Source organism: Sceloporus occidentalis, unplaced genomic scaffold (assembly GCF_023333645.1).
Source record: "Sceloporus occidentalis isolate IW3139 unplaced genomic scaffold, rSceOcc1.0.p SCAF_4, whole genome shotgun sequence".
In the NCBI taxonomy this organism is placed as follows: Eukaryota; Metazoa; Chordata; class Lepidosauria; order Squamata; family Phrynosomatidae; genus Sceloporus; species Sceloporus occidentalis.
Window position 1 is genome coordinate 48,992,176 of NW_028316984.1, and position 14,194 is coordinate 49,006,369.

The 14,194-nt window shown below is 39.5% G+C and overlaps 1 protein-coding gene across 4 annotated transcripts in view; it reads right to left on the reverse strand.

Moving 5' to 3' along the window:
• Positions 1-14,194, reverse strand: part of GALNT13 (polypeptide N-acetylgalactosaminyltransferase 13) — a 360,918-nt gene that overhangs the window by 20,444 nt on the left and 326,280 nt on the right. The window contains exons 16-17 of one of the 4 annotated variants that reach the window (XR_016280867.1): positions 9,308-9,464; positions 7,427-7,511 (exon numbers count right to left, since the gene is read on the reverse strand). The exons of 2 other annotated variants lie outside the window; for them this stretch is intronic. The gene's annotated coding sequence lies outside the window, so the exon portion shown is untranslated. Of the gene's footprint in view, positions 1-7,426; positions 7,512-9,307; positions 9,465-14,194 lie in introns of those variants that run through there. One more of the 4 variants, XR_016280866.1, reaches the window with a different exon arrangement.

The following is a 14,194-nucleotide window of genomic DNA, read 5'->3' on the forward strand; positions in this document are numbered from 1 at the left end:
TCCTAAAAGGCCTTGTAATAGATCCCCTTTCTGGGTTGTTCAGTGACACGTACCCTGGGCTCCTCTTACCCACCTTGACCCTAAAACCTTTATATCACTCCCTCGGTTCAATATTTGGGCCCTAAGATAGCTACTGTATGAGCCAACATAGTCCAGTGACTTCAGTGGCAGACTAAGGAGAACAGAGTTCAAATCATCGCTCATTGACAGAAACCCACTGGGTGACCTTGGACAAGTCCTGATCTCTAAGCTCTAGTAGACTTTATTTTATTTATTAGGAGTATTTATGTCCACCTCTTCAGCCATAAAGGCTCTCAGAGTGGCTTACAAATGCTTAATTAGACATTTTTCTGCCCTCAGGCTAACAGTCTAGTGGTGCTACAAATTTAACTTACAATCTAGTGGAATGGCAATGGCAAATCTTCTCTAAATACATCTTGCCAAGAAATTCCTGTGATAGGGTTGGCATAGGTCAGAGTCATTGAAGGATAATAACAACAAGATGGCTAAGCCACTTCACAAGGATATGTGCTTTATGTTGGGTTGGAGGCTCTAAATTTATGACAACTTCTTTCCTTTGAAATCTTTATCTCAAGTGGTATATCCACACTGGTTTGACACCACTTTAATTCTCATTATCCTACACAATCCTGAGATTTGTAGTTTGGTGAGGCACCAGACCTCTCTGACAGACCAGGCTGGACACTTCTCCAAACTACAAATCCCAAGATTCTACAGAATGGAGCCATGGCAGTTAAAGTGGTGCCAAACTGCTTTCATTTTGCAGTATGGTAACATCCAAGATTTCTCAGGTAGAGATGTAAAAGCAAACCACAGCAAAGATTCATTGAACAACACAAGGTTCAAACAACAAATATGTAAGCTGGATCTATACTTATTTCAATGTAACAACTTATTTTAAATTCAGTGTAAGCATTAGCCTGAACTCTTTTCTTAGCCATAGGGGCTATACAGACAGCTCCCAAGGGGCAGTGAAATGCTGCCCCTTTCCTAGCTGGATCGGGGCCATGGCAATTGCAAGCCACAGCAACTACATGCCACAGCCCCATTCAGGCCTTTCCGCAGCACAAAAAGGAGCCACAAAAAGCAGCTCCTTTGTGAAAAGGGTACCATACTTGGCAGCGCCATGGCTTTTCAGCAATCCTTTTGGTGCGTGTCATCTGGACACAGCGCCAAAGGAGTGTCATGATGCCATCTGCCATGTGGTTGGTGTCAGAGCAGTGTTGGGCCATGCATCATGCAGACACTACACCACCACTCTGTCCCAAGTCCGGCATTTAGACTTCATCACTAACCACTCCCTGAAAGCTCCCAGCAAATTAGAATCTACCATCCTACCCCTATTTCAGTCTAACTAGGGATGGAAAACATTTTCAATAATATTTGAAAAATGGCCCAAACCCATGTTTTTAAAGGTTAAAAAAAACAACAACAACCCTGACACGGAGCATCTTGGAAAGCTGAGAATCTTTGCAACTCCAAACTTATTCTGTACAATATTCACATATGATTGTCTTGTATAGAATTGGTTTTTTTTCCTGCACAGGGAACAGCTTTGTTTTGCGCAGAAAATATAACAACAAGAAAAAGAACAATATTTTATAATATTATTTGTATAATATTGTGCACAGGAGAAAGCTGTTTCCTGCAGGGAAAATGCTTTTTTCTTTGCAAAGCAACCATTGTGTAATTTGCATAGAATAAAGGGCTAAACAGACTGGTGTTCTACACCGGTGTGGAGCATGAGGCATGCATGACGACTATCTCTATGCTGGTGTCATGCTCCATATCCAACCACACAGCAGGGGGGAGGCATCACAGCACTCCGTTGGTGCAGTGTTTAAATTGCTGCACCAAAGAAGTGCCAAAAAGCCGCCACTGTGGTGTCAAGGGCGCCTTTTGCCAGCGCTAAAAGGAGCAGCCATTTTCTGTTTCTTTTAGCATTGGCAAACTCTCCCCTCTCCCTCTCGCTATTCCCAAGTGGCATGATTGCCTTTATTTTTTGTCTATGCCTTTGTCTATTTAAAAACCCTTAAATCACATTAATATACTTCATAATTCTTTAAAAATAAAAATAAAATAAAAACTGAAAGGCGCTCTGGGTAAGGCATAGGGCAGGGAAGTGGAGTTAAGGAGGAGTGCAAAAGAAAGTGCAATAATATGCAATAATAGCTGCTCTGAAACTTACAATCTATGTTTCCATTTCCTATAACTAGTGCTATTGTGATGAGAATGGGACGCATGCAACAATGCCCTTCACCTTTGGGAAAGAAAAAGACCCTTATAGTTTAAAAAATTCAAAAGAGGAAGAAGTTGAGATGAGCATATTTCCCCATCTTTAAATACAAACTATCTCACTGCATGATAGGACTCTAAATGTTTAGCGAGTTTGTGAGGTAGCACCCAGGTAATATAATATTACCTGAAATTCAGATATCTTGGAATATTGCAGGAAGCTACATGCCTCCTATGTCATTGCAAGATTCATTTCTTCAGTATTGAAATAATTGGAGCTTCAGCTCTGACAGTTTTGCCTCTGCCAGGCAGAACCACATACTGCCCTTGGCTGGTTCAGAAACAAACATATCCAAAGGAAGGGTTAGTTGTCACTAAAGGGGAGAAAACCATAGTACTGGAGGCAATGAAAAACAATATTTAACAATGTTATATACCACTCCTGACCTCAGGAGTCCAGAAATACATGTGAGCATCTCAGCAGAACCCAAAGGTTCAGTGTGCACTTCCAAAAATGTCTTGTATGACACCTCTACAAGCCTCAGAGTGACTCAGGCCCTAAAGTGAAGTCTGGAATTGGAAGAGAAAGAATATCAAGTCTGTTCTCAGATATCAGGCTTCCTTTGTGCTTTATAGCTTATGTGGGCACAAGGGAAACATAAAATTTTGCCATTTCCATCCAATATCAGTTTCCTGGAGAGCTCCATGCCAAGTTGGAAAAGCGTCAGAGATGAAAGTGATAAAGTGGTCTTTCTATCCACTTTTCTTTAGTTCTGATATCAATTGGGGCTGAAACTATGGACATAATACAGTATTTCCTACTAGAGGTACCTCTGGGACCTTTTCTCCTCCCCAAAGCTCCCTCTAAACCCCCCCCCCCATCTTAAAGGTTGAAGAATCACTGCTATTTCCAGACAGAGATATATTCAAATCCTGGGGCTCTTTCACTACACAAGTATGGCCTTGTGATTCTACTGATTTTACTTTAATTGCCATGGCTGCATCCTATAGAAACTGGTTTTTCTAGTTTAGAGGCACTAGAAGAGCCAGAATGGTGCAGAAGTTTGAGTGTTGGACTATGACTTTGGAGACCAGAGTTCGAATTCTGGCTTGGCCATGAAAACCCATTGGGTGACCTTGGCCAAATGACACTCTCAGTCTCAGAGGATGACAATGGTAAATCCCCTCTGAGGAAATCTGCCAAGGAAACCCCATGACAGGTTGATCTTAGGGTCACTATGAAGGTTATCGCATGGGGGCAAAAAAGTCCCCCGATGTGTTCTAACGAGCACGAGCGCGGGCACGCATGGAGCGTGATGGGAACCCGATGGGGCCCAGAACCCTAGTTTACCGCACGGTGGAACGCCGCCGCTGCCGCCGGGTATTCCCATCGGGTTCCCGATGTGTTTCAAACGCTTTTGAAACTGTTCCCAGAAATGGCGCCTCCTGGAACACATCGGGAACCCGATGGGAATACCCGGCGGCAGCGGCGGCGTTCCACCGTGCGGTAAACTAGGGTTCTGGGCCCCATCGGGTTCCCATCACGCTCCATGCGCGCCCGCGCTCATGCTCGTTACAACACATCGGGGGACGGTTTTGCCCCCATGCGATAACCTTCTATAAGTTGGAAATGACTTGAAGGCACAGAACAACAACAATAACAACAGCTCTCTGGCTGTGAATCCAAAATGCCTTTCCCTAAACTGCAAATCCGAGGATCCCATTGGATGTTGTTAGGGTAGTGGAATACATGACTATAGTTGTGTAATGGGAAAGATCCCCAAGAATGGTGGTGGTGGTGGTGGTGGTGGTTCTGATCAGAGTGAGGTTTCTTTTCATTGAATTGCACTGTTTTCCTTCCAGAACTAATCACCACATTAATTCTCTCAAATATGCACCTGTCTCAGCAGACACACCATTTTAGCCTAATGTACACAGTTTAGGCAAAAAATCTAATCCAGACATGCTTGCTGTACTAAATACATGATTCAGTAATATCACACTGAATTCAAATTGGAATAACGGATTACAAATTAAGTGAAACATACAGACCACTGGTGCATCAGGCCAATTCACAAGTGTTACTAAGCTGTACCAAATGACTACTTTGACTTGTGTATTCTGCTTGTGTATCATGAAATGTGCTCATAATACTCTTATTATCCTTTATTGTATTTGATCATTAGCCACTTGTAAACTTTTGTAAAAAATATGGAACGTAAATATGTACATAATGTATTTGTATATGCAGTTTGATTAACTTTTAGTCAAAGTGCTATTCATGTACCAAGTGGACACCTACTTGGGGGGAAAATCCAGGTAGAATCTAACTTGGGTCCTGTCCACACTACACAATTATGACACTACTATTCTCCTTTAACAGCCATTTTGTAGTTTGGTCAGAGGCACTAGAGGAACTCAGTATGTTCAATATCAGATATTTTTTCTAAAAATGTCTTACATGTATTATTGCATTTGATACTCAGTTGCACAACCTCTTGTGAAGATAATGTTGCAGGGGATCTGGGACAATGTAAACTATTCCTGTGTGTGTACATTAGTGATGTAAATTCTTGATTGCTTTATCTTTGTACGTGAGGATAAATAATATCTGTAGTGTTTTCCCTACTGCCAAATTCAGTATTTTTGTGCAGTTTACACCCAGTATTCATGTATACCAAGGTGTTTCAGGAAATCATTCTCTACAGAAATGTACCTGCGGTTTTTGCACACCCTCCCCCCCGATGTTCAGAAGAACATGATTTTGTGCAAAAAGTCTTTTTGTGTCTATGCAAAGCACCATTCTGCACAAAAAAGAACCCATATATGGCCCCGGAAACATGAGATGGGTGCAAAACTGTATCTTTTGCAAGAAAAACAATTTGTAAAGCAATCACATTAATGTATTTGTATGCAGAAGGCTTTCCAGTGTGCATCATCTGCAAAATTCTCACCTCTACGTTATTCGTCCTGAACAGATTTTCCAAGTTTTGGGAAAGCCATTTTCAGTGAATACATGAATAGGTAAATATTTTGCATCCCTAGTGTACACACACACACACACACACACACACACACACACACACACACACACTATGTAACACATTTTAAGTGTACTGTTAAAATAAACAAAGAAAGCAATCTGAATTTTACATTTCTTAGGGAAACAACTATACTTTCAGTCAATGGAAAACAGAATGCTATATATACATGATTCATAAAATGTGATGTAAGACATTACCCACTTGGGTTTTTCCTGTATTCTGTTTCAATAAAGCTAAGGTTATTTGGCCTTTAACATACAGATATTGCTCAGTAATTCAACAGGAAAGAAAGCTTTATCTCTCAGTGAGAAGTGTTTAGAAGAGAACCTGTAGGCAGAATTCTTAGCATTCTCTGAGCCAGCCATTTCCATTTTCAGTAATTAGGTTTCATATTTATTCAAGACATTAAGATGAGTCCAGCAAGGTTTTCTGGTAATAATAATATTCTCTAATTATATTAGAAAAGCTTGGAGATCATTCACTATGGTGATGATTTTGTGGTGTTTTATTCTTAATCATGGAAAAAAGGGGGCTAGCAATGTTTTGTTTTAAGTGACATTAATTTGCATCAAATTAAAAGCTTTCACCATCCACTCAACATTCTAATGGATTCAGACTTTCCTATGTATTAGTACTTCTCAGAAAAGCTCTTTATGTGAGATTCAACATTCAACTGGCACTTCCATGAATGAAAAGCGGCTGGAAAACTCCTCTTTGTTCATGGGATAATGGTGGGATTATTGCGATATTGCATGGCGTCGTCTAAAAATCTTCACCAAATTGCGTGACACTGATGGGAGCATCGTGCTATGCTCCCATCTCTTTTGCCCATATGAAAAAGCCCTAAGTCTTGAATTTAACATATAAGTCTACGAAGTCCCTGCTTCAGTATTATAAAGTCTGCATCCGCACTGCAGAAATAATCTTGTTTGATACCACTTTAACTGCCATGGTTCAATGCTATGGAAATCTGGGAATTATAGTTGGTTGTGACACCAGAGCAGAGTTACCATTCCTAGAATTCCATAGTATTGAGCCATGGCAGTTAAAGTGGTGTCAAACCAGGATAATTTCTGCAGTGCAGAAGCAGTTAAAGTCCTTTTTATTATCCTAAATCTACCACCATTCAGCTTCAGTGGATGGCCCCTTTGAGTTGTATGTAGGATTATGAGAGAGGCAGAATTTTTTTTTCCCAGTTTTGCTACTTTCTCCACAGTATACATCATCCTATACACTTCTGCATGTCCCTTATTTCTCAGCAGAGCTATATTAACATTACAGCCTATGCTTACAAGGCAATTGCTCTGTTCTCTCCATCACTCTGGTTGTTCTTTTTGGTGAACTGTAGAGGAAGAAGAGGGAGTCCCTGATGCTTTTTCTGCCACAGTGGCAGTGCCATGGCCTTGGCCACTACCTGGAGGAGTGGGTTTACACAGGCTGCAAAAAGCTAGAGAATTACCTCTTGCACCCTTTTCAAAACAAGACATAAACATTCAATAAAGCTCATATATGTTACTAGCAGGATCCTGGCCAACATGTGTGAACAATATACCTTCATATAAGCTTATGTTATAATAATGCTAACTTATGCTTTAATAAATCTGTTATCTTTAAGGTGCTACATGCCACTTTGTCATTTTGGGTGTTCCAGTCAACAGGCTAATGCTTCAGATAATAATCCATTGAATTTCCTGAAGAAGAAAAAATTGTTCAACTAGTAGAGTGCTTTTTTGGATTTAGACAGCAGCTTTGCATCCCACTTGCCACCTGAAACAGCAAATCTCCTGCAGAGTAATATACTTACCAAGATGACTATGAACCCCATTCCACCAAATTAAGATGTAAATTCAAGATGTAGCAGCATAAATGGTGTTCTGTTGCAGACCTCATATGGTATTAAACCTGTACATTACAATCCTGTTTTAACTTTCTTCCACGGAGATAGTTAAAATTCCCTTCACGTTTACTACTCTGTTAGTTAAATCATGCATTTGACAGCCGTACAAGAATGGCAGAGAAGGCATCAACAGAATACATGGAAAAAAACAGAAAAGGAATTTTTTTTTAAAAAAAATATCACTTAGAATGCAGCTTCTCTGGATTTTAGACAGAAGTAAAAGAAGCCCTTTGATATTTTGAAAGGTAGAGCTGAGTCAACACAATTGTCACTGACTGACCCAGGATAAAATCAGTTGCCCTCTTGTGACAAACCTGCCAAAAAAAATGACACGAAGAAATACGCTTAGACAACCAGCTGAATGTGATGTTTTTAGACATGGCCTGACATAACACATTGGCTTGAAGAGATTTTTTTAAAAAACTATTTTGCCAAATTTGAGCCCTGTTCTTTCAACAGTTCACATCACAGTCTGTGCCTCTTCTCTACACTCACTGTCCTGAGAGAGTATATGCCAAATTTGGCTTTTCCTTTTCCCTACATGAAAAATAATTCTATTAAAACTAGCACTCCTCCTGTTCGCTTTGTTGCAGGTTTGATAAAGGTCTGGCTACACAGGATTGTTTTAAAATAGAAAAACTAGGGGAAGGGACTGCAGAGAAACATAATGGAGCCTGCTGCTATCTGGGTTTGAGAGCAGAGAAAAATATAAAACTATCAAGAAGGAACACCTTCCACTTCAGCTGGCCCCCATTTTAGGATTAGCATCCATGTCTGTATTTAACATGTATACCTTTGGAAAACCAGGCATGAGAAAAGAGGCTTTTTTGACACTGGCTATATTTCTACGGGCACATTAAGAGCTTGTCTAAACAGGCCGAATAAAGTGGTTTCATCTTGTTTTCACGTTGGGCTGTCAAGAAGACATGTGAGACAATTTGGGCTGAATCTGGGCCTTTCCAGTACCTCAGAGCTTTAATCTGGAAGAATATAAGTGGGGATTTATTCTGGACTTGATCAGAAAATCTAAGCATGTTGTGTGTGGACTGCACTTCATAATGATGTCTTTGGTGGGGCTGAAAGTGGGATGATTCCTTGGTGGGCAGAACTGGTGAGGTCTGGCCAGCTTGGTATGTGTCATCATATTTTCCTACTGCAGTATATGTCCAGCCATGAGATCAGTGATGAGGGGTTAGATTGGGACACCCCTCTCTCTTTCTCCCCTTCACCCAAATGTCACATTCATGGTTATTGCATTTACTCTTCCTCCCTCCTCCAATCCCCTACATCATTTACTCATTCACTTGTATGGAGATCTCACATACTACCTCCCCTTGCCCCCCTCCCCCCACGCATACATTGCAGATATCTGCATGGGTGAATGAGTGAATGAGAAGGTAGATCATTGGAGGGGGGGAACTAAAAGCAGTAACCATGAATATGACTCATGGAGCAGGGGCGGCGGAAGAAGAAGGAGGGATGTCCCAATCTAAACTCTTACTGCTGATCTCATGGCTAGACATTTTCAAACATAAAAGATACATGAAGTACAATTTTATATTTTCTTCCTTTCTCATGTGTATGTACATTTAAAATTCCCTCCCTTATTTGCTGGTGTAGCAAACGGGGAAAGGGAATTGGATGGGGAAGTATCTAATCAGAGTGATCCAATAGATTGGAAGGCAAACCATAGGGGCTATTGGCTGTGTTAAAGTGTGCAAAAATGCAGATATTCCCTTTTGCCCAATATGTTAGCCAAAAGATTAGGCAAAAGCCAGAGGACTGAAAACACAGGACCAAGGCTTTATTTCTTTTGCAAAATCAAAGTGACCAGGCAGAGTATATAACTCAAATTAGCCTGGTGCCAAAATAACAGCCTTTCAACTCTTTTACACCCATGGAAGACCCATTTTACATCACTACTATATATGGATCTCCACAGAAGTACACACTATATATGGATCTCCACAGAAGTACACTACAACCATCACCATTAAAGGAGATTCTATCATACACACACACACACACACACACGATAGATAGATAGATAGACAGACAGACAGACAGACAGACAGACAGACAGACAGATAGATGTAGATATAGATATTACCAAAGAAGGTGTGGAAAGGAAACCAGCAAACAGAATACATCATCCATGGATCAGAAATACTCCAGCCAGTTGTCCTTCATGGAAATAGTTTATGGAATTTTCACCCTTTATCTCTTTGTTAGACAAAAGATGACTTCTGGTTCCAGTTAGACATATCCTTGAAAGATAACAATTTCAACATTGTTATTCTCATGACATCATGACATCATCTGATAGGTCGATGCATACTTGGAAGGGGAAACGAAACAAGTTTACCAGGGTCAAATGTGTAGGCGGTTGGGCTAATGTTGCTTTGAACTGCTTTGTGGTCTCAGCAGGGTCCAGAAAACTGCAAGGGGAGATTGATTTTTTCATAGGTATCTACATACCCTAGGAACTCTTTGAAAGAGGCATGCTAAGAACTGCTGATAATACTTTTGGATATTAACTCTATTCTGATTCACATTTTACTTTAATTTGACCTACTGAAGTCTTTTTACACTTCGTTGCTGATTTATTGTGGTTTTCCATTCATTTCCACCATAGTTTGCAATACGTACACACACACTTTTCAATTTAACACTCATGTTAGGTTTTACGTTTAGGCTCTCTTTGTGGCTGCTCACATAATCTGGAAGGAGGCTAAGGTGGTTCAATCTTCTCTGTTATCCTTGTATTGGCAAGCACAAAAGGCCTTCCATGGTAGGATTGCCAGATTTTAGGACACTGCCTTGAGACCCTAATGTCATGGGTTACCTCTGGGTATAACATATGGGAGTTCAAATAATCCATTTTTGTGATGTCACTTCTAGGCAGAGACCAAGGCTGCATGCAAACCTCTTTTCACTCAGAGTGACTTCTAGCTGGCTGTGCAGGTTGCTGCACTTTGCAAAAGTAAATTAGTTTAAATCAAACATTGCGATTTGCAAAGACACATAATTTAGAACTTAAAAATATGCCTTCTCTATGTGTGTGTATGAATAATAAGCTTGAGCTATGATGGGTTAATGCATAATAATGCTTAATGATATTGCCAGGACCTATATCCATGACATCGCAAGGGGCTAATCCTAGGTCTCAGGTTTTGACCCAGAAATCTCAGGGCTGGAATATTTTTAACCTGGCAACCCTATTCCATGGACCTTTGGCTACTGGTCTTCTTCATTCTGGAAGGGTTTTCTAACTGAGTAGGTGCTGCATTTCCCCTGTGTTTGGATTGTGTTTGAAAGTTTTTATGGTTTTATTCATTTTTATGGTTTTATTCATTATCTATTTTAAATGTATTTGTTCCATGCTGTTCTATTCATGGGAGAAAGGTTGGATATACATCACACAAAATATCTAAATGTATCAATAAGAGTTTTTCATGCTCAGTCAAGCTTCAAAATGTCACACAGTTGCAGCCATAAGAACAATGCATCTAACAGATGCATTAATTATTCAACATGAATATGCTATACCATGGTCAATTTCCAGATTCACCAATAATTTAGAGCTGTTTGTCTCTTGGTGTCAAAGTGGAGACACTAAGTCTCAGAGGTGTCATTTCACTGGAATATATAAATGTACTCTATGCAATGAAAATTATAATTCCATATTGTAATTACTCAAGAAATAAATCTGTGTGTAAAACTGTACATAAGGCTCCTCCACTGCAGGACTTTGAAATGACCCAGAAGGTTTGTTTGTTCTTTATTGCCTTCTCTAGAAGAGGTTTTTATTGGGCTGTTGAATGTATGATTTTTGTCTGTAACTATAATGATGAATAGGATTTTTTTTTGACCAGACTGGATGGTTCTTGTCAGTGTTATGTCTGGCTCACATCATTTATTAACTGAATAATTATGACTGAATTGCTTTGAGATTATTGGCACATATATTGCATGCTGACTTATTAGAATCCTCTGAAGGGTGTCATTTTATCTGGAGGAATTTAAATGTCAACTGGGGAAAAATCAGTTTATCCAAAGTAAGTAAAGCCTATATTCTGTGAAAATAATAGAGACAAACTATTTTGAAGTGTATACACAGAATGAAATGGACAAAGAGATACAAACACACCAATTTTATAATTACATTTTGACTCCTTTCTAATTTAGGGCAGGTTCACCCATACATGTCAATCGCATGTCACCTCATTGCCTCCTCCACTGAGGACAGGGATAGGCCACAAATGTCCAAAGGACTGTATGTGTCCTGCTACCCATTTTTGCAGACTCCCAGAAAACCTGCCACTGCTGCTACTGCTGAAACTAACTCTGAGAGGAAAAAAATGATTTCCCTTTAAAACAAGGTGCACACTTTCCATGCAACTGGTTTACAATAGAGACATGCTCCCTAACCTTAACCCTAACCCCAAACCCTAACCCTAACCCTAACTCCCTGAAACTTCATAGTAGTGTGAGCCTAGCTGTAACTATGTGGTTTTACTGAGGGATGAGGAGGTTAATTTTAGATTATTATTTTAAACTTTGTATATTTTAAATTTTACATTTCTATTTTTAAATTATTATTTTTTTTACTATTTTAATTGTATGGTTTTAATTGTTGTTTTAATGTGTTTTATATATGTTGTTAGCCGCCTTGGGTCCCACTTTGGGATAAAGGTGGGATAAAAATAAAATAAGTAAATAAATAAATATAAATCACTAAAATTCTTCCCCCCTCCCCCAAAAAAATGTCTTTTCCCACATTTGAGGAACATCGTAGGTCTGGGGAAATGACTTTTTTTAAAAAGAAGAAAAGAAAAATAAATGAACTATTAGTTGACTTCTGGTTGACTTGCATTAAAAAAGGCCTCTCTGGGGTAAACTCAGAACCTCTGGTGAACATTTATTTCAACTCTCCAGGACTAGGCTGGCAACTGTCACCCAGAGGACATTTTCATCAGCCGCTTTCTGAATTTAAAACAGAATAAAAGGCCAATCTCTTCCAGCAGGCTAGGGTGCAGCGCTAAAACCAGTTAAACTGGTTCTCCCAAATCCACAACATTCCCTGCATCTTTTAAAATGAATTGATTCAGCGCAAGTGTGAATGTGCTGTTGATTGGATTCAGATCCCTGTGGCACAGTCACCCCTGTGACACAACTCCATTTTGATTCGATCCTATTCATGAGTGTGAATGTGAAGTGGAGTAAACTGAAATGGGCAGATTCGACTGCGGTTTGAATAGTGTCAACATCTATTTGGCATTAAATCGCTTCATCACTTTAACTCAAAAATCAGTTTATTATGTAGTGTGAATGAAGTCTATAGTTTTTAAATTAGGATATTTTAATTTATGTTGGATGATTTTAATGTGTCCTATATTTATGTGTTCTTACAGTGTTTTTACAATTTGGCCCCATTTTTTTAAAAGATAAAAAGGATCAGGGGTCCTTGATATTCCCATGGGGGTCATTGTGGTGGCTCACCCTCTGGCAGCTTCCCACCTCTGTTTTAAAGGGGAAATGTGTGAGGCTTGTGCGTGCGTGTGTGTGTGTGGTGTATTCCACTTCTGTCACAGAAATACACTGCAGACAAGGCGAGTTCCATCCCCTAGAAGTTACACACCCCTGGATTGGGATAATGTAGAGACATTTTATGTGAGTTTGCTTAGTTATGGTACTGATGGTTTCTAACTTTAAGACAATTGTGTATTTTGACCAGCTTTTTCAACTCCCCCCTCCCCCCCCCCCCCCCACACACACCAGGTTACTACTTTGTTGATACATTCTAAGCTCAAGGGGCATCTCAGGAAGCCCTGGGATGGCCTCACCAATTTGCAATTCTCTTCTCATTCTGACATCTCTACACATGGAATTTCTATACTGATAAAGCATGTAATATAAGACATGCTGGCTACTGCCACAGGCTGTGTAGTTTTCCTGTCCCAACTTCAGCTCCCCTCCTGCATTCTCCCTCGTCATCCCTTGATGTTTATTTCCTCCCTTTTCATGCCTCTTAGGCTACATCCAAGAGATGAATAGACTGCTGTACAAAATAAAAGAAGAAAGTACATTAAATATTTTATTTTTAAATTACAAGCAGGTTTGTGAGGAAATTTTAAATAGTTTGTCAGATCATAGAATGGCCGCAAATCAGGAGAGGGGTGAGCAAGGCAACAAATCATTTTTTAAAAAAACACAGAAGTAAATATTAGTATGCAAAAAAGCCTTTGTCTCTTTTGAGAGTATCGAACGTTCATCTCTGCAGTCTTCCACCAACATTTCTTTATACCAAGGCTGACCCAGGCTGACAGGTCTTGTCCTGCAGGATGTGAAGCTACAACTAACTCTAGGCTGCAGTCACTATAATATGATGGGAATTAGAATCTGTTTGCAGATAACTACATCTTTCCCTGTAATGAAAATAAAAACAGTACCCAACATTTCTGGTTTCAGAGTACCTGTAGGAAGCAGTAGTTATTTTTTTTTAAAGTAACATTATTATTAGAACTGAAAACTATTATTTCAGCTTATTCAAATATAGTTTGCCTCTCTGATAATAATGGATTGGACAACACCAGCCATTCTAGTAAGGCAGACACTGAGGCTGCATCTGCTCTGCAGAAATAATGCAGTTTGACACCACTCTGACTGCCATGTCTTCATCTGTGGAATCCTGGAATTGGAATTTGTTGTTACAGAGAAGGCTAAATATCTTACAAAATCACAAATCCCAGCATTCCATAACAATGAGCCATGACAGTTAAAGTGGTGTAATTCTGCATTATTTCTGCAGTGCAGATGCAGCCTGAAAAATAGTATATGTTCTTAGGTATCTATTCAATTTACTCTTTATTTATATACTATCTTTTAAGGTAAGGGTTAAACCAAACCGTTTACAAACTGGGAAGTTATAATAATAAAATGCAGTTGACTAAAATCACATAAAATATTTAAAATAACTACACTATAAAAGATAATC